Source organism: Cervus elaphus, chromosome 21, assembly GCF_910594005.1.
Source record: "Cervus elaphus chromosome 21, mCerEla1.1, whole genome shotgun sequence".
NCBI lineage: Eukaryota > Metazoa > Chordata > Mammalia > Artiodactyla > Cervidae > Cervus > Cervus elaphus.
Genome location: NC_057835.1, coordinates 36418938 through 36443684, shown reverse-complemented (window position 1 = coordinate 36443684; position 24747 = coordinate 36418938). Strand labels below are relative to the sequence as shown.

The 24747-nt window shown below is 38.8% G+C and overlaps 1 long non-coding RNA gene across 1 annotated transcript in view; it reads right to left on the bottom strand.

The window, feature by feature from the left end:
• LOC122679423 overlaps positions 1–23551 on the bottom strand; it is a 45523-nt gene extending 21972 nt beyond the window's left edge. The window contains exons 1-2 of the long non-coding RNA XR_006336398.1: positions 23344–23551; positions 4843–5066 (exon numbers count right to left, since the gene is read on the bottom strand). This is a non-coding gene — a long non-coding RNA (uncharacterized LOC122679423). The remainder of the gene's footprint in view (positions 1–4842; positions 5067–23343) is intronic.
• Between the last annotated feature and the right edge of the window lie 1196 nt (positions 23552–24747).

Sequence of the window (24747 nt, the reverse complement as noted above, 5' to 3'; positions counted from 1 at the left end):
GAACCTATGGACACCTTATCTTCAACAAAGGAGGCAAGGATATACAATGGAAAAAAGACAACCTCTTTAACAAGTGGTGCTGGGAACACTGGTCAACCACTTGTAAAAGAATGAAACTAGAACACCTTCTAACACCATACACAAAAATAAACTCAAATGGATTAAAGATCTAAATGTAAGACCAGAAACTATAATACTGCTAGAGGAGAACATAGGCAAAACACTCTCCGACATAAATCACAGCAGGATCCTCTATGACCCACCTCTCAGAATACTGGAAATAAAAGCAAAAACAAACAAATGGGACCTAATTAAACTTAAAAGCTTTCGCACAACAAAGGAAACTATAAGCAAGTTGAAAAGACAGCCCTCAGAATTGGAGAAAATAATAGCAAATGAAGAAACAGACAAAGGATTAACTCAAAAATATACAAGAAACTCCTGCAGTTCAATTCCAGAAAAATAAATGACCCAATCAAAAAATGGGCCAAAGAACTAAACAGACATTTCTCCAAAGAAGACATACAGATGGCTAACAAACACATGAAAAGATGCTCAACATCACTCATTATCAGAGAAATGCAAATCAAAACCACAATGACGTACCATTACACGCCAGTCAGGATGGCTGCTATCCAAAAGTCTACAAGCAATAAATGCTGGAGAAGGTGTGGAGAAAAGGGAACCCTCTTACACTTTTGGTGGGAATGCAAACTAATACAGCCACTATGGAGAACAGTGTGGAGATTCCTTAAAAAACTGGAAATAGAACTGCCATATGACCCAGCAATCCCACTTCTGGGCATACACACCGAGGAAACCAGATCTGAAAGAGACACGTGCACCCCAATGTTCATCGCAGCACTGTCTATAATAGCCAGGACATGGAAGCAACCTAGATGCCCATCAGCAGATGAATGGATAAGGAAGCTGTGGTACATATACACCATGGAATATTACTCAGCAATTAAAAAGAATTCATTTGAATCAGTTCTAATGAGATGGATGAAACTGGAGCCCACTATACAGAGTGAAGTAAGCCAGAAAGATAAAGACCAATACAGTATACTAATGCAAATATATGGAATTTAGAAAGATGGTAACGATAACCCTATATGCAAAACAGAAAAAGAGACACAGATGTACAGAACAGACTTTTGGACTCTGTGGGAGAAGGCGAGGGTGGGATGTTCTGAGAGAACAGCAATTGAAACAAGTATACTATCAAGGGTGAAACAGATCACCAGCCCAGGTTGGACGCATGAGACAAGTGCTCAGGGCTGGTGCACTGGGAAGACCCAGAGGGATGGGATGGGGAGGGAGGTGGGAGGGGGGATCGGGATGGGGAACACAAGTAAATCCATGGCTGATTCATGTCAATGTATGGCAAAAACCACTACAATATTGTAAAGTAATTAGCCTCCAACTAATAAAAATAAATGAGAAAAAAAAGAATCACCTTTATTAGGTATAATTTATGGGTACACCCTTTTGAACTTTGATATGCTTTCTGTTCTATAGATAAGATTTGTCTTCTTTGAGTATCAAATGAATGATGCAGCATGCCATCTTTAGTTTCTTGTCTCCTTTGCTCAGCATATTTTTGAGCTTCATTCTTGTTTTATGTACATTAGTATTTTTTTCTTTTATATAATATAGATGTATCACATGTCCATGTACTTGTTACATATTTAGATTGTTGCCAGATTTTGGTTCATTTTATTTTTCTGTTGCTGATTCATGTCAATGTATGGCAAAAACCACTACAATATTGTAAAGTAATTAGCCTCCAACTAATAAAAATAAATGAAAAAAAAAAGAAGAAGAAAGGAAATGTTCATGAGATTCTAGGCATATCCATCTAAAGTACAGCCAGGCTTTGTACTCAAGCGTTCCAAATCTGTGGATTCAACCAACTGTGGTGGGAAAATATTGGAAAAAAATTCCAGAAAGCAGAATCTGAATTTGCCACATGCTGGCAACTGATTACATTGTATTTGCATTGTACTTATTGGACTTCGCTGGCTATCCAGTGGTTGAGACTCACACTTCTGGCACCGTTCCATTCCTGGTGGGGGAACTGAGATCCCACATGCCACACAGTGCTGCCAAAAATAGTTAAAAAAACATTATACTTATGACTATATGCATATCATTTGCATTGTATCAGAAGTAATCTAGAGATAATTTAAAGTATAAAGGAGGATGGGCTAGGCTATATGCAAATGCTAGCCATTTTATATAAGGGACTTGAGCATCCTCAGATTCTGGTGACTGTGGGGGGTCTTGGAACCAATTCTTCATGGATACAGAGAAACAACTATATGTGCTTTTTCAGAAGATGCTGTTGCAAGTTCTGTGGGATGCCAAGATGAAAAAAAAAATATATCCTAGATTTGTTGGAAACAAAATAGGAACAATCAGTGTGGTAAGTGCTACAAAACTAAACCAGTTACAGGCAGCTCACACACACACACACACACACGTGCATATACATACGATAAATAATATCAGGTCTGACTCTGACTTCCTTTGTGAATTTCACATCTTAATACTTTCAGTCAATTACTGTCCTACATATAGGTGTTAATATTAGCAGAATAATTTGTGAGGAGAATCTTTTTAAATACAAAGCTAAACAATTAATTCTTCATGTGGTAACTACAGATGAGTTCTCTTTCTGGGAAGATTTCTTAATATTTCCTAAGATTTTCTAGGTGGGATTCAGAGGGCAGGTTTTCTACTTTAGTTGAGTGCACTATTACTCAACCTAATTTGTTATTCCTCATCACTAAGCTAGTGGTGGTTGGGAAATTAAAATCATTTAAACTGTTTATGAATTACTTTGATATGCCAAGCACTATTAAGATAATTTTCACATTGTCCTAGCCTAAACCTACTCCACTGGTTTCTCAACTGTCTTCCACTGTCAAGTCAACTGGTAAACATCCTCCATAACCTACCTCTCCAGCCCTGAAGATGTGCAGTGCATGTTAAAATATTAAATGCTTTTATAAATATTTACTTCAAAAACTTGTTTAGCTTGGGGTTTCCCAAGCTTAATAAAGAAACAGCTTTCAAAGAACAGCTATTAAAGTATTATTGGACTCTAAGCTTTTGTGGAATAGAATCCAGATACTCTTGGAAAAGAAAATCAGTACAAAAACAGCTGTGCTGCAAAGTCAAATATAAATGACCTTTGGCTAACATGTCATTCTGTCATATGGGCACTCCTGCCCTTCATGGTTGCAGTTAATCAAATTTAAAGAAGCTCATTTCAGGAGAAAGTACTGTAACTTCAGACCAAGGAGTAGGTATCTGTATTACAGGAGGCTGGTAGAACCCTACCAAAGGAAAGTTCTTTGCGGGATTTTGTAAATGACTGAGAATGTCTATCCAGAAGGTGTTTTGCTATGCTTGCCTGGAGAATCCCATGGACAGAGAAGCCTGGCAGGCTACAGTCCAAAGAGTCAGATTCTGAAGCAACTTAGCATATGCTTGGTCTTGAGGGAACAATTTAGAGATCAAATGGGCAGTTTAGAGAGGGAGAGGAGCACTGTTACTATTTGCACAGACCCAGGACTGCCCAGTGCAAGCATAGCCACACTCCTCTCTGTACATGTGGGCTACATAGAAGGACCACCCCTTTCCTGGTCCCCTCAGGCAATTAAAAGATTCAAGATGCTCCTGTTCTTTAGTTCTGTAAGTGTATTAATGAAAGAAAAGTCAAAGAATAAACTATGAAAGGAACATTTACAATTGCCTGCCCCTTCTCAGTTCACTAAAATTTATAGTTTCCACAGAGATTTCTTTGATACAGTGACAACATTTTAGATGAAGAATGTGAACGTGGAATGAGAACAGGAAAGTGAAAAGATGAACAACTACTGGAATAATAAAGCAGAAGTTTTTTTTTTTTTTTTTAAACTAATGGATGTATAGTTGATTTTCAATGTTGTACTTATTTCTGCTCTACAACAAAGTGATCCAGTTATACACATACAACTGAGCCACCAAGCACATACATTCTTTTAAAATATTATTTTCCATGATGGTTTATCTCAGGATATTGAATAAGAGTTCCTTGGGCTATACAGTAGGACTTTGTTGTTTATCCATTCTATAAATAGCAGTTTGCATATGTTAATTCCAAACTTCCAATCTATCCCCCTCACACCGCCCCCATTCCTCCTTGGCAACCACAGGTCTGCTCTCTACGTCTGTGGTTCTGTTTCTGTTTCATAGATAAGTTCATTTGTAAAAAAGAGAAGTTTTAAAGTTGATTTAAAAGTGGAAAACAGTGCTAGGAGCCAAAGCTCTCGGGAGTGCCCAAATTAAAGGATGACTTGGGTTTTTTACATGTGGTATCACAATATGGCAGAAAGTGTGCAAACTGGGAAACCCAGAAACTAGGCTTGAATTCTATTAGTTGCACTGCTTTAGCCAAATCACTTCTTCAAGCCTCTCTTTTCTTCTCTGTGAAGTAGAACCTTGGTAGCTCATAGGGTTGTTGTGAGGACTGAATAAGCAATGTAGGTGGAAATGCATTGTTGCACATAGGTGCAACATCAGTAGTTGCAATTTTATCTAACATTTTACATGAAGTAATGACATGACCACCTCTGAGGATTCCCTAGAGGTCCTTCTAGATTATTTATTTTTATAAGTGAAGCAAGGAGGTTGAGAGTAAGTATTCCACCAAGTTCCCATTTCTGTTCCTGGTTATCACCAGAGGGGAACTTTTTAAAAGTTTTCTGTGCCTAGGGATTTGAAGCAGTCTCTAAAAACTAGGCTATAACAGGGAAGCCAAACAAAGAATTGTTCCTGGGGCAGACCACTAACCTGGTAAATCGGTTGTGTGTACAGACGAGCCACAGTCTAGATGGCGAACACAGTATTTTCATTCCAGATGAGAGCTCTATTCAGAGGACTCAGTGTGGTTCTGTTAGAAGACGCTCTACTCCCCATGACATTAATGGGTCAATTCCTTGCCAAAATTTTGTGGCTACTTGTGCAGAGTAAACCAGAGATTGTCTTCAATGACTTCCTTAAATAACTTGAAAAAGCTACATAAAAGAAAATACAAAGCAGGATTTAATATTTGAGTTTAAATTAACTGATTTTAAACATGTTGGCTTTTTCTGTAACATATGTGTCTAATGGACGGAGCCTCCCCCACACCACAGCTTCCCTGCTTTCCGTTCCGCCCACATCTTCCTCACCAAGACAAAGATGCTTTGCCTTGACCTCATTTATTTTTATCATTTTCCACTTTTGTGATTTTCCAGATCCTCGCAGATATTCTATAGCTCATATTTGTCATTTTCCTGTTTGATTTGCATTTCATTCCAGAATGAGAGTGAGTGTGATGAGTGAGGATGAAGACTTATTTCCTATAACTTCTTTTTATGACTCTGGAAGGAAGGAACTGAGTTGTAGTGTTTGTAGCATGAGACAAAAAAATAAAGAGTACGAGAGAGTCATTTGGGTTTGAGATACAGGTAAATACTGGGCTTCCTGGTGGCTCAGAGGTAAAGAATCTGTCTGCAATGCTGGAGGCCCATGTTTGATATCTGGGTCAGATCCTCTCGAGAAGGGCATGGGAAACCACTCCAGTATTCTTACCTGGAGAATCCCATGGACAGAAGAGCCTGAAGCTACAGTCCTTAGGGTCCCAAATTGTTGTACATGACTGAACACACACTCACTGGTAAATACTATGACTTCCAAAGTGCAATTAAAAAAAAAAATTTCAATGTTACCAAATGTGCAAATTCTGTACAATAAGTTATTTGCAGTTGTTGTGTATAAATATCATAGAGCTAGTTTTCCCAAAATGTTAGCAAAAATCTTTTCTTTGCCTCAATTTTAGTTTCTACCAGCCTCTGGTACTACTGCCCTCAGATCCCCACAAAGAAAAAGTTTTTTGTTTTGCAAAGATCTTAGGATTACTTTTGTAATAAAAGAAGACCATAGAGAGAAAATCTCAAAGTAATTAAATTCTACTGATAAAATGTGAGACATTGTGGAACTGGGATTCTGTAAAAAACTGGATTACTTCAATCACATCACATCACATGGGTAAACATTTATTCTCGCTGCACGTAGTTCAGGTGTTTCAAGTTCCACACCAAAAGCATGTAGCATAGCATTTATGTTTAAGTTGTTGACATTGTCCAGTGCTGAGAAATGTACCTGGTCCCAAGCCCAGGGTTAGAGATTTAAAAATGAATGAGGCATAGTCTCTGTCTTCCAAGGATCAAAATCTAATTAAATAGTAACATGGGACTATAAACATGTTAAATGATTGCCATAGAAACTATATTTTAGAGAGGGGAATGCAAGAAACATTTAGTGACAGTTCAGCTTGTGTTACATTCTGCAGTGTGTCTTCTTGCAAAACACCCAAAACTGCAAGGTACATATGATATGTATGTACTGTCCTTAATTCTTACTTGAGATACTTAAGACTCAAGGAAATTTGATTTTTAGTTAGAGTTTTATAGCACACTCATGAATGACTTGGGCTTCCCTTGTGGCTCTACTGGTAAAGAATCTGCCTGCAATGCAGGAGACCTGGGCTTGATCCCTGGGTTGGGAAGATACCCTGGAGAAGGGAAAGGCTACCCGCTCCAGTATTTTGGCCTGGAGAATTCCATGGACTGTATAGTCCATGGGGTCACAAAGAGTCGGACACGACTGAGTGACTTTCACTTTCAAGAATTACTTAGGTTCAAATAAGAAAATCCATAGTCTTTGGGCAAAAAAATGTTGGGCTTTCAGAAAACTTTTGAAGAAAATAAAAATACTGCTTACTGCCTTCAAAATTTTTAATCTGGTTCCAGAAAGCAGAGGGCTTCCCTGGGAGCTCAGCTGGTAAAGAATCCACCTGCAATGCAGGAGACCCTGGTTTGATTCCTGGGTTAGAAAGATCCCCTGGAGAAGAGACGGGCTACCCACTTCAGTATTCTTGGACTTCCCTGGTGGTTCAGATGGTAAAGAATCTGCCTGCTATGTGGGAGACCTGGGTTCGATCCCTGGATTGGGAAAATCCCCTGGAGGAAGGCATGTCAACCCACTCCAGTAGTCTTGCCTGGAGAATCCCCATGGACAGAGGAGCCTGGCGGGTTATAGTCCATGGGGTCTCAAAGAATTGGACACGACTGAACGACTAAGCACAGCACAGGCAGCAGAATGTTATCCATGTAAATGCTTAAATAACTGCATTTATAGTCAATAACTGTGCTTACTTTTTGTGTGTGGGGGGAAGCTTGCTTTAAAAATTCAAATCCAAAATTTTAACTCATATTTCCACACTACTTGGTAAGAATTAACTTGTCCTTTTGCATAGCAAGTATAATATTGAATGTGATAATACTGAAAAGCAATTTTCACAAATAACATAATTAATTAGTAATGTCCAAATACTTAGAGTTATAAATCAAGTTGTTAAGCTGTTAAGTATATTCTACCTTTCTACCTTGACAAATAGGACTTAACATGACAAAATAAACTATGTGGGATGTTACCTTATTAATATGAAATTTGGCAAAATACACTTATTTTGTCATGTTGTAAATGATGACATTTATTCTTATACTTGACTAAATATTCTATTGATAGGCTAGTGGTTTCTGGCTCAGTGATCAAATAAAAAGATACACAATTCATAAAGTTTTAAAATTTAATCCATGATTTATTTTTTGAGCAAAATCACTGATTTATTTTATTTTTTGCTCCAACTATGAAATTCCCTTATGCAAGAATCTATTACATTTAAGTTATCAGAGAGGAAGAATTTGAGAAACGAATTAACTTGTCCTTTTTCTTTCCTAAAAGTTTCTGCCTCTCAAATCTTGCCCACAGTCTAAAGTCAAGGTCTATCTCTGATGCCATCAGAAACCCAACACAGAAAACTTCATGGCATTTGGACACAGTCATCTTTTGTTTAGCAGACAGAGGGCAAGAGATATGGAGATAACCTGGCTGTATTTCATTAGTCACAAGAGGGTATGGTCAGAGGCACAGCCACTGCTGGGCTAGAGCCAGCACATATGATTTGAGAGAATCCATTCACTGCATCTTTCCCAGTTCTGAAATCGGTGACATCACGTTGGGAGTCTGAAACCTGCCGTGGTTGGAGAATTTACACCTTGGGGATCAGAGCATACTACAGATAAGGTTCCTCCTACCACCGTGAGCTGGTTCTTAAATATCTTACAGAACTGGTTATGTTAGCTCTGAACACTGGTTTGTGAGTGACAGAGATGTGCATGTGCCCATTAATAAATTTATTTTGTGCCTCAGTTTGTGATATACAGGGTCCTCTAAAATACTCCCATTTCTCTCATTTGGGTCTAAGAGCAGCTCTGATTTCCCTAGGTTGTTCTTTTTGAAGCTGACATTTTCTAAACCAAAAATAACTTTGAGAGATCTTGACTTTTTTCCTCCTCAAAGGAGACTACATTTGATACTTACCTTGTAACTAAATGAAGTTATAAAGTATTGATTGGGCACCACATTGTAAAACAAGTATCTCTTTTCTTAGTCCAAACTGACATAATGCTCTCAATCTGTTTCTTCTTTTGCATGGTTCCTAGAGCAAATTTTATGTTATAAGCATTGATCTAGTTAAGAAAATGAAACATTTCTGGATAAAAATACCTAAGGAAGTTGTGTATGTATGTGAATGTGTATGTTGTTACTAAAGTGACATTAATTGTTTACCTCTTAGAAAGACAGATTTAAACTTGAAAAAAATCTTGGTTAGTGAGAAGAAAGATATCAATAAAAAGATGGAACATTCTAGGAAAAATAGGACTTAGATTAATTTTGTAAAATAACACCAATGTAGTACATTAAAAAAGTGAAAAAGTTCACCATATAATTATTGTTCTAGATAACATAAAAAAGACAAAATATCTTGGGTTGCCAGGAATTCAGCATGGTAATTAAGAAGCTGATATATAATGCAGAGAGTAATTCATGTAACTACCCAATACAAAGCAGATCTTCCAATATAGAATTATTTCCATCTTGCTCTTTATATGATAAGTATGCTTAGACCAGAGCCCTGTCAACCCTTATAACATACTCAACTATTCATCCATTTCCCTCCAAGGCAAATAGATTAGTCATTCATACTTGGGCTTTATGAAAATGCTATCATGAAAATATCCTGCCATCTGTTGACTATCAAAGCCAGGTACTGTATCTTTTCCTCTTAGAATGAATTCAGCTTGGTTGATTAAATATGTTTAATATATTGCAGGGTTTACATGTATAAATTAATTTAGTTTCAGAATGCTTTTCTATGCATATTTTTGTTTATAAAAATAAGCTTGGATAAAATTGTGCTTTATATTTAAAAATTGGATATGAAGTAAGCATTTTCTCAGTTTTGAATTGGGGATTTGTTTTCATAGTTGAGCTGGAAGTTATTGCTATTCTATGAGAAGCAGGGCAACCTAGGAGGAATACAGATGCTAAGAAACATAACAGAATGTGCGTTTGTTCCTTGCTTTCTGGTGTAGAAGAATGCAAGAGACTATTTAGCTATAAACTTAATAATGCCTATTTACCCAAGCTTTTTTTCCAATGCATATTTATTCAGGCTTCCATGTATGGGCTCAGTTTTTGCTGGAAATTACTTGGTCTAGAGACCAGGGACTTTGGGAGGACTTTACCAAGGGCAGCTAGCGTTGTGTTCCCATCAGAGCTCCCCAGACATCACCCCTTTCACTGTCTTGCACTCACGCTCACTCAGTTGTGTCCTATGCTCTGCAACTTACTTATATAAATGCCCACTTCTATGAACCTTTCCTCACACCCTTGTATTTCCCTGTCTCTATTCATGAGCTATCTTTGCATTGCATAGATACTATTATGATAGCAGCTTTCCCTTGCATAATAATAATAACAGTGATAGTGATTATTGTTATTTTACTTATTTTTACTTTTTTCCTAATAGACTTCAGGATTCTTGAAATCACAATCCATGTAGTAGTTATCTTTGTATTTCTCTTCTCTAACCTAGGGCAGAGGATAGATAAGGTGATCAGTGAATGTTGTTGAAATCTTAAGTAAAGGCATTTGCCTTATTAAGCTGGTGAATGAGACTATTTTCTATTACCTGGCAATTTTCAAGATGGGTTAAATTCTCATGATTGCAAAGGGCACCTAAGTAGAAAGAAATCACCCTGCATTAGTTGATGACAATATTCTTATATTAAAATGCCATTTAGAAGCCTAGCTGATTGAAAAATAGTAGTTTCACTGTTATATATAAACCAACATTTTGTACTGCATTTACTATTGGTGACTCCTGTCTACAGAAACAATGGCTACAGAAAACATCAATTTTGTAAAAACTACAAAAAGATCATTGGAAAATCAAGGAAGAGTGGACAAAAATCTAAAATCCCACCCTCCACATGAGATCCTTTTAACCCAGAAGTTATCTAAGAGGAATGACATTTACATTTTGATAGATGTTAATGTGTTCCTATACCCAGAAGTAGCAGATCTGTGCATATAATGGCCTTGTCTTCCCAGGTTTAGTTCTGTACTCTGCTTTGGTTTGCTTTCCTGCTCTTTCAAAAGGAAGACTGCTCTCAGCAGGAGAATTTGATGCTGAGAAGCCGACAACACTAACTTGTCTTTCAGTGGAGTCCTATTCCATTAAAAATAAACCAGGGCTTCATCCTTGTTACAGTTCTTCACGTGGGCCACAGACCAGAGGTCCAGCCCATACTCATCTTTAGTTTTAGTGAGACAGTGCCATTGTAATTTATGGAAAGATTCAGAAAATTCTTTCTTCCCTGCTAAGTTTATTCTAACTGAATAAATCAACTTTTCATGTCATTAAACATCACTTTCTTGTGACAGATGAGAAACCAGAAATCTAAAACCATTTAATAATTAACTCAGGATTGTAGAGATGGAACTAATGTCAGTGCTTTCGCTACTACACCAAGTTGACTGGATCGTGTAAACTTTTATTTCCCTTTAAACACTGAGATCTTTTGAATTGTGATGCTGGAGAAGACTCTAGAGAGCCCCTTGTACTGCACTGAGAACACATCATTCAATTCTAAATGAGATCAACCTTGAATATTCACTGGAAGGATTGATGCTGAAGCTGAGGCTCCAATACTGTGACCACCTGATGTGAAGAGCTGACTCATTGGAAAAGATGCTGATGCTGTTAAAGATGGAAGGCAGGAGGAGAAGGGGGTGACAGAGGATGAGATGGTTGAATGGCATGAGTTTGAGCAAGCTCTGGGAGATAATGAAGAACAGGGAAGCCTGGCATGCTGCAGTCCATGGGGTCGAAAAGAGCTGGACACAAATTAGCATCTGAACAGCAACGAACAACAAAACCAAGAACAATGTCCTTGGTGGTATCTTGTTTCTAGTGTCCCTTGATGGTTGGTGTACATCTTGGGGCTGAATCCATTTCTGAGGGGAGAGTATCAAAGCAGACATTGGTGGTTTCTCCCAGTTTGGAAAACAAATGAGATCTGAGAACTCTTCACCTAGATGAGGACACAGCCAGCCCACGACTGGCGGGGGAAGCTTGAATCTGGATGGTGGAGGACCCCGGTCTCTTGCTGCATTAAAGTCCATTCAGTGCCACAGTGCAGAGCCACCACTTATAGGAACACACTGCCAGAAACGTCAGGCCCATGAATGTATTACAAAGGCTAAAAGTAGAAAATGTGCTTTTCCTATTGACTTGCTTGTATAAATAGCTTAGAGATGTTTTCCAAGTGCAAATCCCTAACACTTAAAAAATTTCACTTCACCCAGTGGGAAGAAAATACTCATTAAAGAACCGCAAACCTCAGCTTCTTGGCAGGAATTTTCAGCTCATTACGTGGTAATTAATACTAATCTATATGCTAAAAAAAAGTTAAAAAAAAAAAAAAAAGAAAAAACCCAAACCTTTTTCCTTTGTTCCAATTTTTCTACTGCTGCACTGCTAGAAAAGTTAAAACAGAATCCTTCATTTTTTAAAAAGAAGTTATATTGCAAATGAAAGTTTTCAGACTTTGGCTGAAGAGATCTTTACATTTTTAGGTTCCTGATGATAAAAGGTTGTTTTTAAAATACTAACATTGCTACAGGACATTGCTACAACTCTAAGCACCACAACCAGTAGAAATAATGCAAGTACTAGCAGGAATCTGAAAGCTCTTTAAACCCACTTTTCAGATATGGCTTTATCTGGATTAGATAACTCACTCACGTGGTCTTAGTAAGCTTATATTTCATATCTATCTTATATTCCAGATAAACATGGCTCATTATAGAATTTGAAAGCGTGGTCTCTGATTATTATTCCAAACTAAACCATACAGAATAAAATGAGAGACACATACCTGGTTTCTTAAAAGTGTGAAATACAGAATGTTTTTGCCTGTATTCCTGCCATTATATTTTTTGAAAAAAATATAATAACTTGGCAGAGAGGAGAGAAGGGATATATTTTTCATGTGATCTCAGGAAATAATACTTGGTGGTGACTATGGCAATGAATAAGAAAATGATTAAGAAAGTAAACAAAATATAATGATAGAAGGACTGGTTGGGAAGGAAATACACATTAAGAACAGACTATAAATAAGGTGCTAGATGTGGGCATTGCATTTACTGTGAATTTGAATTATGTAAATTTGAAATGCCATGATACACATATTCGATTTCCAATTTATGCAAAGTTGAAATGATGTAAATTCTCCCAAATCAAAAATTCTTTAAAATATTGTATACTTATAAAATTTAAGGGTAGGGCAACTGTATTTAGGCTATTGACACCTTGTCTGGAAATAAAAATATCTGTCATCCTTTGTTAAGATTACTTTGGCTTTTAAGCCAGTTTTGATTTGTGCTCTTCAGAAATCTCTTTCATGGATTACGAGGGTCATCCACTGAGTTTAGGGGATGCTAACTTAAACACACATCAGTCAATGCCGCTGAAGTTCTCCCTGTCCGGTGGGGGAGGCAGAGAGGTATATAGATGAATGAAATAAGATGAGATATGTAATGATGTTTCCAAAGTCCAGAGAAAAGACACCTGACCCAACTGGAGGCAGGGAAGACATTCTAAAGCAACTGTCACTTGAGTTGATTCCTGTAGAAAACTGCAATTTCTCCTGGAGAATAGTTAACTGGATGTTGAGTGGACTGTAGGAGGGAAAGCAAATTCCAATGGAGAGAACAGTATATGTAAAGGTATGCAGACAAAGAAACACTGTGGTTAGTCCAGAACACAATAAGCAGTGAGTCTGGAGAGGTAATTGGCAGCTGTATTATCCAGAACTATGCTAAGGAATGTGGACAAAATACTCACTTCATGGGCTTTGAGTATGACACAGCACAATTTCTATTTTATAGGAATCATTCTGAAAGCAATATGCAAGATGATTGACAGGATGCTGAGCAGGGGCAATGTAAGATATGATGAAATACAAAACTAAGGCCATAGAGACAAGAAAGAAAAAAGTGATTAAGCTGAGTGACCTCTGTGCAAAAAACGCATAAGTTTTGGCAATTGGTTAGTTTGAGGATGGGGTAGAAACTCTTGGGGATGAAGATAACTGTATGGAGATATGGATGTATATACTTGGATTGAATAAACAGAACTTAGAGACCAACTGGATATGGGTGCTGGGGAGGAGGGAAGAGGGAAAGCAAATTTGGGGTTGGAATAATGTCCAGTAAGGGCTTCCCTGATGGCTCAGAAGGTAAAAAATCCTTCTGTAATGCAGGAGACCCGAGTTTGATCCCTGGGTTGAGAAAATCCACTAGAAAAAGGAATGGCTACTCACTCTAGTATTCTCTCCTGGAGAATCCCATGGACAGAGGAGCCTGGTGGGCTACAGTCTATGGGGTTGCAAAGAGTCAGACACGACTGAGTGACTAAACATGAGCGCAAGTGTGAAGTAAAGGATTAACTCAGTGGATCTGAATTGTTCAAACACTGTATATTCCAAACAAAAGCTTGGCTCTTGTTCACCTCCTGGGAGATAACCTCTAAACGCTTGGATAATCTTGACTGTTACGAGTCTCTTTCTTTACCTGAGGCCTTGGGCCATGCTAGGTATTGTATGATGACAACTTGATATATGGTGGGAACCTTGGGGCAGGTAGGATCAGTTTGAGCTCTGGAAGGAATGGACATTAAGTAACTAAGATCAGCCATGTGGGCGATCAGCATGCCTATGTGACCAATCTCCTACAAAAACCCTGGACAGGTAGGCTTGGATGCCTCTCTGGAGGATAATATTTTGTGTGTGTTGTCACATAGCATCACTAGGAGAATTAAGTGCTGTCTGGAAGAATTCCCTGGTAAAGAACAATAGGAAGCTCGTTGCCTGGTCTCTCTTGGTCTCTGCTCTGTGTTTTTTACCTCTGAGGATTTTAATCCATATCCTTTCACTACCATAAACTATAATAGTAAAAGTAACTAACAGCTTTTCTGAGTTCTATGAGTCATTCTAGAGAACTGTTGAAGCTGAGGGTGGTTTTGCAGACATCTGAAAGCATGAAATCAACTGAATAAACAATGGCATGACTTAAAGAGCTAAGGAATACATGAGGAGAAAGAGATTTGAAAATATAAATTCAGTTTTGAATATGCTGAGTTAAAGTGCTTGTGTTAAAGTGCTCATTGAGTTAAAGACTGTATCCATGAAACTAAAAGATGCTTGCTCCTTGGAAGAAAAGTTATGACCAACCTAGACAGCATATTAAAAAGCAGAGACATTACTTTGCCAACAAAGGTCTGTCTAGTCAAAGCTGTGGTTTTTCCAGTAGTCTTGTATGGATGGGAGGGTTGGACTATAAAGAAAGATGAGCATGGAAGAATTGATGCTTTTGAACTGTGGTGTTGGAGAAGACTCTTGAGAGTCCGTTGGACTGCAAGGAGATCCAACCAGTCCATCCTAAAGGAAATCAGTCCTGAATGTTCATTGGAAGGACTGATGCTGAAGCTGAAACTCCAATACTTTGTCCACCTGATGCAAAGAATTAACTCACTGGAAAACACCCTGATGCCAGGAAAGATTATAGGCAGGAGGAGAAGGGGATGACAGAGGATGAGATGGTTGGATGGCATCACCAACTCAATGGACATGAGTTTGAGTAAACTCTGGGAGTTGGTGATAGACAGGGAAGCCTGGCATGCTGCAGTCCATGGGGTCGCAAAGAGTTGGACATGACTGAGCAACTGAACTGAACTGAAAGTTCTTGGGCAATATAGAGGTGGAAATGTCCAGTAAGAATTATGTATAAATGTGGGTAGAGGAGAGAGGACTAAGTCAGAGCTAAGAACCTGGGAACCATAGCTAGAGATGCTATTTAAATCCACAGTTAAGGACAAGATTACTCTGGGAATTTCTTTTTTTAAAGGAAGTTAAAAGAATAATTTTGGGAAACTCTGACCTTTAAGGGAAAGAGAAGACACCATCTAAGAACCAGAAAGAAACTAAGAAATCAATGGTTTCTCAAAAGCCAACAGTAAAGAATATTTCAAGCAGAAGATTTGTCTTTTTGATATAACAGTATCAAAAGTCACAGAAAGACCAAGTAATACCAGGAATAAAGAGCATCACCTAGATTTTATTTTGTTTTATTTTTAAGTATTCTTTTTTAAAATATTCTTTTCCATTATGGCTTATCTCAGCAGATTAGATATAGTTCCCTGTGCTGTACAGTAGAACTTTGTTATTTATCCATTCTAAAAGTAATAGTTTGCATCTACCACCCCCGAACTCCCAGTCCATTCCTCTCCTTTCCCTCTCTGCTTTGGTGACAACAATTCTGTTTATGTCTGTGAGTCTGTTTCTGTTTTACAGATAGCTTCATATTTGCCATATTTTAGATTCTATATATAAGTGATATCATATGGTATGTCTTTTTTTTTCCCGCTTCACTTAGTATGATAATTTCTAGTTGTGTCCATGTGGCTGCAAATGGCATTATCGTGGCCGAGTAGTATTCCATTATATTTTAAAATGGTGGCATTGATACTGTACTTTACACTTGACAGATGAAGAAACAGGTGCTCAAAAATCATATAGTAATTTAGCAAAAGTCACATGGAGAGTGGCAAAGGGTAGCTTAGAATTTAGATCTGTGTGACAGGTTATACTGTTCCTACTAAACCCCACTACTGGCCAGTCTCATGAGAGACAGATACCTCTCTAGAACAGATCTGAGTCTCACTTATTCTTCCAGAGTCACTGCTTTTCTGCATGAAGCATTCTCTAACCACGCCAACCCTCTCTGCTCCCTCTGTCGCCTTCACTTCCAGTATTAGACACACTCTTGCACATCTCCTTAGGATGGAGGCTTGCTGTCTCCCACAGTGAGACTGTAAGTTGTCAAAGGCAGAGAATTACATTTCAAAGTATAGCTGTACAAAGCTTTGAGTTATGGCATAAGATCTAACTTCCTATTCTCGTGATGTTGCTTCAGACATAAAAAGATGAATCTCACCCCAGGGGATGTATATTCTGTAAAAAAAAGAAAAAAAGAAAACAAGAATCAGTCTGCAAAGGTTTTATCATGTATCTAAACCATAGATCAGGGTAACATTTTATTTTTTCCCTCTTTGCAGACGTAAGTAGGAATGTATAGCTAGACAACAAAACTGTTAAGAAAGTGAACAGGGAGTGAAGACTCCACTTGCTTCCTCTGGAGATGGGAGCAGAGCCTAAGGGGTGGTAAGGGGTTTTTAGGAAGTTAACCTGAAGGAAGTTCATAGGACAATCAAGGTAGACACTGGACAAAATAATATATTAAAATTTAAAAGGATGGTGATAAAATTATAAAGGTTCTTTGTGAGATAAATAGAAAAATTTGTTCCTGGGAAATAAGTTATTTTTCCTTGTTAATGTTGTTTGTTGTTGGAAACCCTGAGTGTTTGTAGTCTGAGCTGGTGAAGTCCCTCTCATCCATAATGAAGGCACTTGTTCAGAAGTGGTTTCTAGGATTGAAAATATTCCCTGTTCTTGCTGGCCCATACTTCCTCATTTCTCTGAGTTTTAAAGCTCTGAATGCATCCAGAGAAAATGGGGAGGTGTTTTACTCTCAGTATGTTTTTATTGTTCAGTCACTTTGAGACCCCATGAACTGCAGTGAACCAGGCTTCCCTGTCCTTCACTATCTCCTGGAGTTTGCTCAGACTCATGTCCATTGAGTCAGTGATGCCATCTGTCATCTCATCCTCTCTCGCCCCCTTCTCCCTCCTGCCTTCTATCTTTCCCAGGATCAGGGTCTTTTCCAATGAGTTGGCTTTTCACAGTAGGTGGTCAAAATATTATGGCTTCAGGTTCAGCATCAGTCCTTCCAATAAATGTTCAGGGTTGATTTCTTTAGGATTGACTGGTTTGATCTCTTGGCTGGCAAGACTAGATATCAGTCATTACTGGGCTACTTACCCAATAGTCAACGTCAAGTGAAGGTTTCAACCATCTTAAGTAATGCAGAATGTTAATGGAAGTTCTCTTAATTTGCAAGACTCCTCTCACTAACCCGTCCCCTTCGTGGCCTTTGAGAGGCAGTATACTGCGCTGGTTTGGAGACCAAAGATCCTGGAGGCAGTCTGCTTGGACTTGAATTCCAATTGCATTTCTTGAAAATAGTTTTAGTGTGTTGAATGGTGACCATCAAAAGGATTCAATTCAGTCAGTTCAGTTCAGTCACTCAGTCATGTCCAACTCTTTGCGACTCCATGGACTGCAGCACGCCAGGCTTCCCTGTCCATCACCAACTCCCAGAGTTTACTCAAACTCATGTCCATTGAGTCGATGATGCCAACCAACCATCTCATCCTCTGTTGTCCCCTTCTCCTACTGCCTTCAATCTTTCACAGCATCAGGGACTTTTCAGATGAGTCAGTTCTTTGCATCAGGTGGCCAGAGTATTGGAGTTTCAGCTTCAGCTTCCAGTGAATATTCAGGACTGATTTCCTTTAGGATGGACTGGTTGGATCTTCTTGCGGTCCAAGGGACTCTCAAGAGTCTTCTCCAACACCATAGTTCAAAAGCATCAAATCTTCAGCACTCAGCTTTCCTTATAGTCCAACTCTCACATGCATACATGACTACTGGAAAAACCACAGCCTTAACTAGATGAACATTTGTTGGCAAAGTAATGTCTCTGCTTTTTAATATGCTGTCTAGGTTGGTCATAATTTTTTCCAAGGAGTAAGCATCTTTTAATTTCATGGTTGCACTCACCATCTAGAGTGATTTTGGTGCCCCCCAAAATAAAGTCTGTCACTGTTTCCACTGTTTCCCCATCTATTTGCCATGAAGTGATGGGACCAGATGCCGTGATCTTAGTTTTCTGAATGTTGAGTTTTAATACAAGTTTTTCACTCTCTTCTTTCACTTTCATCAAGAGGCTCTTTAGTTCTTCTTCGCTTTCTTTTATGATGGTGGTGTCATCTGCATATCTGAGGTCATTGATATTTCTCCTGGCAATCTTGATTCTAGCTTGTGCTTCATCCAGCCCAGCATTGCTCATGATGTACTCTGCATATAAGTTAAATAAGCACAGTGACAATATAAAGCCTTGATGTACTCTTTTCCCAATTTGGAACCAGTCTGTTGTTTCATGTTCAGTTCTAGCTGTTGCTTCCTGACCTGCATACAGATTTCTCAAGAGGCAGCTCAGGTGGTCTGGTATTCCCATCTCTTTCAGAATTTTCCACAGTTTGTGGTGATCCACACAGTCAAAGGCTTTGGCATAGTCAATAAAGCAGAAGTAGATGTTTTTCTGGAACTCTCTTGCTTTTTTGATAATTCAACAGATGTTGGCAATTTGATCTCTGGTTCCTCTGCCTTTTCTAAATCCAGCTTGAATATCTGGAAGTTTGTGGTTCATGTACTGTTGAAGCCTGGCTTGGAGAATTTTGAGCATTACTTTACTAGCATGTGAGATGAGTGCAATTGTGTGGTAGTTTGAGGATTCTTTGGCATTGCCTTTCTTTGGGATTGAAATGAAAACTGACCTTTTCCAGTCCTGTGGCCACTGCTGAGTTTTCCAAATTTGCTGACATATTGAGTGCAGAACTTTCACAGCATCATCTTGTAGGATTTGAAATAGCTCAACTGGAATTCTATCACCTCCACTAGCTTTGTTCATAATGATGTTCATAGTCCTAAGGCCCACTTGACTTTGCATTCTAGGATGTCTGGCTCTAGGTGAATGATCACACCATCATCATTATCTGGGTCATGAAAATCTTTTTTGTACAGTTCTTCTGTGTATTCTTGCCACTTCTTCTTAGTATCTTCAGCTTTTGTTAGATCCATACCATTTCTGTCCTTTATTGTCCCCATCTTTGCATGACGTGTTCCCTTGGTATCTCTAACTTTCTTGAAGAGATCTCTAGTATTTCCCATTCTATTGTTTTCCTCTATTTTTTTGCACTGATCACTGAGGAAGGCTTTCTTATCTCTCCTTGCTATTCTTTGGAACTCTGCATTCAAATGGGTATATCTTTTTCTTCTTTGCTTTTCACTTTTCTTCTTTTCTCAGCTATTTGTAAGGCCTCCTCAGACAGCCATTTTGCTTTTTTGCATTTCTTTTTCTTGGGGAGCAAAAGGATTGTCCATGTCCTAATACTCTGACCCTTTGAATGTAATCTTATTTGGAAAAAGGATCTTCACAAGTATCAGTCAGTGAAGGATCTTGAGATGAGAACATCCTGGCCCTAAATTCAATGGCGGTGTCCTTAGAAGAAGGGGGAGGGGTGATACAGACAGAGGAGAAAGCCATACTGGATACTGGAAAGCAGATTTGAGAATAATTCAGCCACATGTCAAGGGACCCCTGGAGCCCCCAGAAGCTGGGAGAGGCAAAGGAGGACTCTTTGATAGAACCTTCAGAGGGATTATGACCTTGCCAACACCTTGATTTCATACTTCTGGTTTCCATGTGAGAGAATAAATTTCTGTTGTTTTAAGCCTCCAAGCCTATGGTAATTTATTATAGCAACCATAGAAAACTAACACAGTGGGGTAACTGGGCAAGTCAATTACCTTCTCTGTGTCATTTTATTCCTCATGTATATTACAAAGATAATATTAGTGCTCACCCCATAGGTTAATGAGGATAAATAAGTCAGTTGACTGCTTAGAATAATACTGCAACATAGTAAGACCTGGTAAACATTTGGTCTTGTGTTATTAGTTCACACTGATCACCACTGTTAAGTTCACTTTCCAAGGTTATGTGGACTCTTGAGGGCCTGAGTGTCTGCTTCTGCTATGCAAAGCTTAAGCAAAAGGTGGTTTTTGGATGAAAGGCCATGACACCTTGCACCAACCTTTCCTAGGTGCTCCCTGCAGCCTGCCTGTCTGAGTAGGTGGGGGGTCTCTTCTGACAAGGCTTAACTGCAAGCAGCAGGTTAGAGTTACAAAACTGACATCTTGTTCCCTTATCCACTATAAAATCATAGGGTTCATCTTTCTTTCCTGGGGCAAAAATATTAACATCCATCAGTTTTTCTTACTAACTCACTGTGAAAAACATTGTAAATTAACACATTAACCAGCCCCCTGTAAAAGTTGGTGATATTTTTACTTCTCATAGAAAAGGGTGGTTTCTTTTTAATTTGTCTTGTGGTTGTGGCTGGCTTATTTAAATTGTGACTTGACTGAAGGCAGTGGCTGTATCATGCGTCTTTGTATCTCTGCTGCTTGTCTTGTACATGATAAGACAATCAGTATGCAATATGTAATTAGCTACGGAGTTACTGCTTCGCAGGTGGCTCAGTGGTGAAGAATCCACCTACCAAGCAGGAGATGTGGGTTTAATCCCTGGGTCGGGAAGATCCCCTGCAGTAGGAAACGGCAACCTTCTCTAGTATTCTTGCCTGGAAAATTCTGTGGACAGAGGAGCCTGGTCAGCCACAGTCCACAGGACTACAAAGAGTTGAACGTGACTTAGCAACTAAACAACAACAAATAATGAAGTTATTACATTGCCATGCTCCTGGGCTGCAAGACCTAAAAAGTTTCAGAGCACTCAGAAAGAGACTGATTTTCCCCTGTAACTTGAAGCAGAAACTACCATTACCACTAAAAAAGAAAATGTTTTAAAAGAGTCCTTTTTGGCCACTAAGTCATAGTTAATTTTGCAAGACTCTGACTTTTACGTTTTCTAATGTTATTCCCTCTGCTCACAATGTTCCTTTCCTCCTTGGCTACCCATTCAACCTTCACATCCCAATTCAAATGTCACTTCCTCAATGAAGTCTTCTGGGATATTCCTACTGCTAATCCTTGTTCCTACCACTTTCATGGCACTTGTCATGTGGAATTGTAATTATTGACTTGCATTTCCATCTTTTAAGCTGGGAGCTTCCAGAGGGTCCTCCACCATTTCCATCTCTGTACACCTAGGGTAGATAGACCATAGTGCCTGGATGTAGACTTGCTCAATAATCATTGGTTGACTGACAATTTAACTGACTACATCGATGAATATATTAATGCACAGTATTCTAGTGGGATTTGCCCAACCTGCCCTTTAAGCAATTGCCATGTGACAGACTGAATCAGAGTTAGGGAGATGCCTTCATTTCTGTGACTGTTTCCCTTTGGTTGACTCCTCTTATTTTAGTAAAGTTATTTTGCTTCCTTAGCGATGATTGAATTACCAATCGTCCATATTTTCCTCATGCCTTCTAAATTGTCCTGTATCAAAGTGGAATCCTCTTATTCTGCTAATTCACTTTAACAATGGATACATTTTTATACATCTGTTCAAGTATCTTCAGTTGGTTCCTTAGTCTTAGGGAATACTGTCCAAGTCCTTTTCCTTGCACTGAGCACAAGCACAGAAGCAGGAGATCCTTCAAGGAGCCAAAGAAAAATAACGATGCTTTGCAATAAGAAGGAAGAGAACTGGGACAAAGTGGTATATGTTATAGATGGAGGGCCAACAGGTCTTGCTGAATGGATTATAGATGGGAGGTGAGAGAAAGAGAATAATTATGGGGAATTTCTAGGTTTTGATCTGAGCAGTTGGGAAAAAGGTGAGACAGGGAAGATTGAGATAGAAATAGCTTTGTTTTTATTTATTTATTTATTTTTTACTAATTTTACTTCATTTTTGTGTGTGTGCACGTGCATGTAGTGAAGTTGGAAATTTAAAGTTCTGTTTTGGACAAGTTAACCTTGGGCTGCATGATAAATTAGACATTAGAGATGTCAGTTGGCAACTGAACTTGGAGCTCCTCGCGACTCAGAGGTAGGATATTAGGTTTGGAATTCACTAGCATATACGTGATCTTTGAGGACTGGGTGTGTTTGAGCTCACCTGGGGAAAGAGTGTAGACAGAGAGGAGAGAGTCCAGGACTTAGTCCTGGATAAGTTCCAATGCAGGCAGTATTTATTATCAGTTATTTCCAATGCATTTCTTTTCGTATTAGTAATCACTTCCCAAAACCCAAAGCTTCTGTCTTACAGGATTCCCATTCTCAGAGAGTTCAAAAGAATTATGTGTTCCATATAATTTAGCACTGCTTATTTCGCCAAAAAAAAAATTCCGTTAAGATGTGCAGTTATTCCTTGCCATTGCTTTATGAGAAGCCTTAACTTCTTAAGAGACCTGTAATTTTCCTTTTAATTTCTGATGTGAAGAGTCTGTCGATAGATCTTAATCTGTTAATTACTGAAGCTTTATACTGGTTTCAACTTGCTAAAAACATTTCAATTGGATACCATTGGGGAAATACTTTTATGTCTTTTTACACTTTCCTGTTCTCGAAGCATTTATAAACACAGCAACTGAAGTTTTTTACCCAGAGAATAGCACAGAGTTTAACAAAACAAGGTATAACTTGGATTTCCAAAGCACTACCAGCATCTACCCAAGAACCAGCACGGTGCAACTTAATAAACCCTAGCCATCTCAACCCTGCACTGATGTCTTGTTGAGACACGAAAATGCAGTTTGTGAAAAATTGGCAGAATCCTACAATGCTTTTACACACATTCATTTGACAGAGACCCTCGGGGGAAAACACACACATACAGAAAACAAAAACAACATATGCCCAAGTGGTTAAGTGCTTTGTTTCCTATGCCTGTTCCACCCCCCCCCCCCCATATAATAAGTCTATTTACAGGACATCTATAGGAAAGAACATGCACTTAGTTTATATCATTGACAGCTAAGCCTACATTGGAATTTCATCAGACTCTCACTGACACCTACAATGTGTAGGAGCAAAAAAGAACTGGATCTGGCTGAAGTTCTACTCTCTCTCAGCTGCTAATACAGAAGACACTTAATGCTTGGTGTTGCTTTCTCCTTACCAGTAATGAAGGCTGGGCTGGGGTTGTGCCAGTGCTATTCACTCCCACTGTGAATCTTCTAATGCCACGATAATGCTTTATTTTTCAGGGTTCCTCCTGATCTTCTTCCCACTGTGATTTAGCAGAAAAATCCACACACTGCCAAAGGATCCCATACAATTACAGGATTTATGGGGTGCTAAAACAGCCCTTGGGCAAGGCTAGCAAAGCAAAGGAGCTATTCATTTATTCTGTAGTTTGTGGGTCGACACAAAAGGAAGTGGTCAAAACGGCAACTGTTTATTACCAAATCCAAGGAATTTAAGCCATGCCCTGAGACAATCTGCTGAGCAGGAGGAAACACAGGACTACACACAAATGTGAAGTGTGGTATACAGTTTTTCTCTCAGTGGATGGATTCTTTCTAAGACATTTGGTCCATTGGAGCCAGGGTACCCTTGTTCTGTAGATGAAGAGCTATTCCTTTATCCTGTCCCAAACTCTTAACTTGGGAGAAGATGTGAATGAAATGCAGATGTTTAGAAATATAGAAATCTCATTTGCTGTGATTACTTAGCCTGGGGAAAAAGTCAGTGAAATCACTAATTCTGTTTTCTATTTGTCTTATTTACTGAGAGGTTTTAGAGGTAAGAATATAAAACCTTATTAAAGAAGACTTGATAAATCTTTTTTTCTTTTGAGCAGAATTGCTTTTTGTTTCATAGTAGAACAGTAGAATGGAAAACCACCATCCTTAACCAAATCAAGAACTGCCTAACTACATAAGTCAGAATCCATCTTAATTAGGAACTGTCCTACTTTAAAAGTATTTTTGTATTGAAATATGAGTACTTGTAATCACTTGGTCTAACTTTCATAGTTGGGGGAAGCTAGGATTTTCATTTTCAAACATTCCCCCTCTCCATCACAATGATGCATGAAGAGTTGCATCATTAAAGCTAAGCCTCGTGCCCATAACACCCAAGAACATGCTCTAGTCTAGTGGAGCTAGGCATGGCTCATTGCTCTTTCAGTGCATGACCTGGGTCTGCTGGTCAATATTTTGCCCACTCTTCTAACCCTACAGCTTATTCTAATGCCTTGGTTATGTGGAAATTTAAAGGCAACTGATACCTTCTGCAAGATTAGTAGGAAAATGTCAAAAGTCAGTATTTACAATGATCTCCAAGGTAGGTGGTGTCACGCTAGCCCCCTCTATTGGTCTCTATCCCACTGTTCTTTTAAGTCTAAAAACACCAAGGAAGAGTAGACAGTTATGTACACCCTAGCTGTTCCCAGTAAGTGTTAGTCGCTCAGTAGTGTCTGGCTCTTTGCAACCCCATGGACTGTAGCCCGCCAGGCTCCTCTGTCCATGGAATTTTCCAGGCAAGAATACTGGAGTGGGCTGCCATTTCCTTCTCCAAG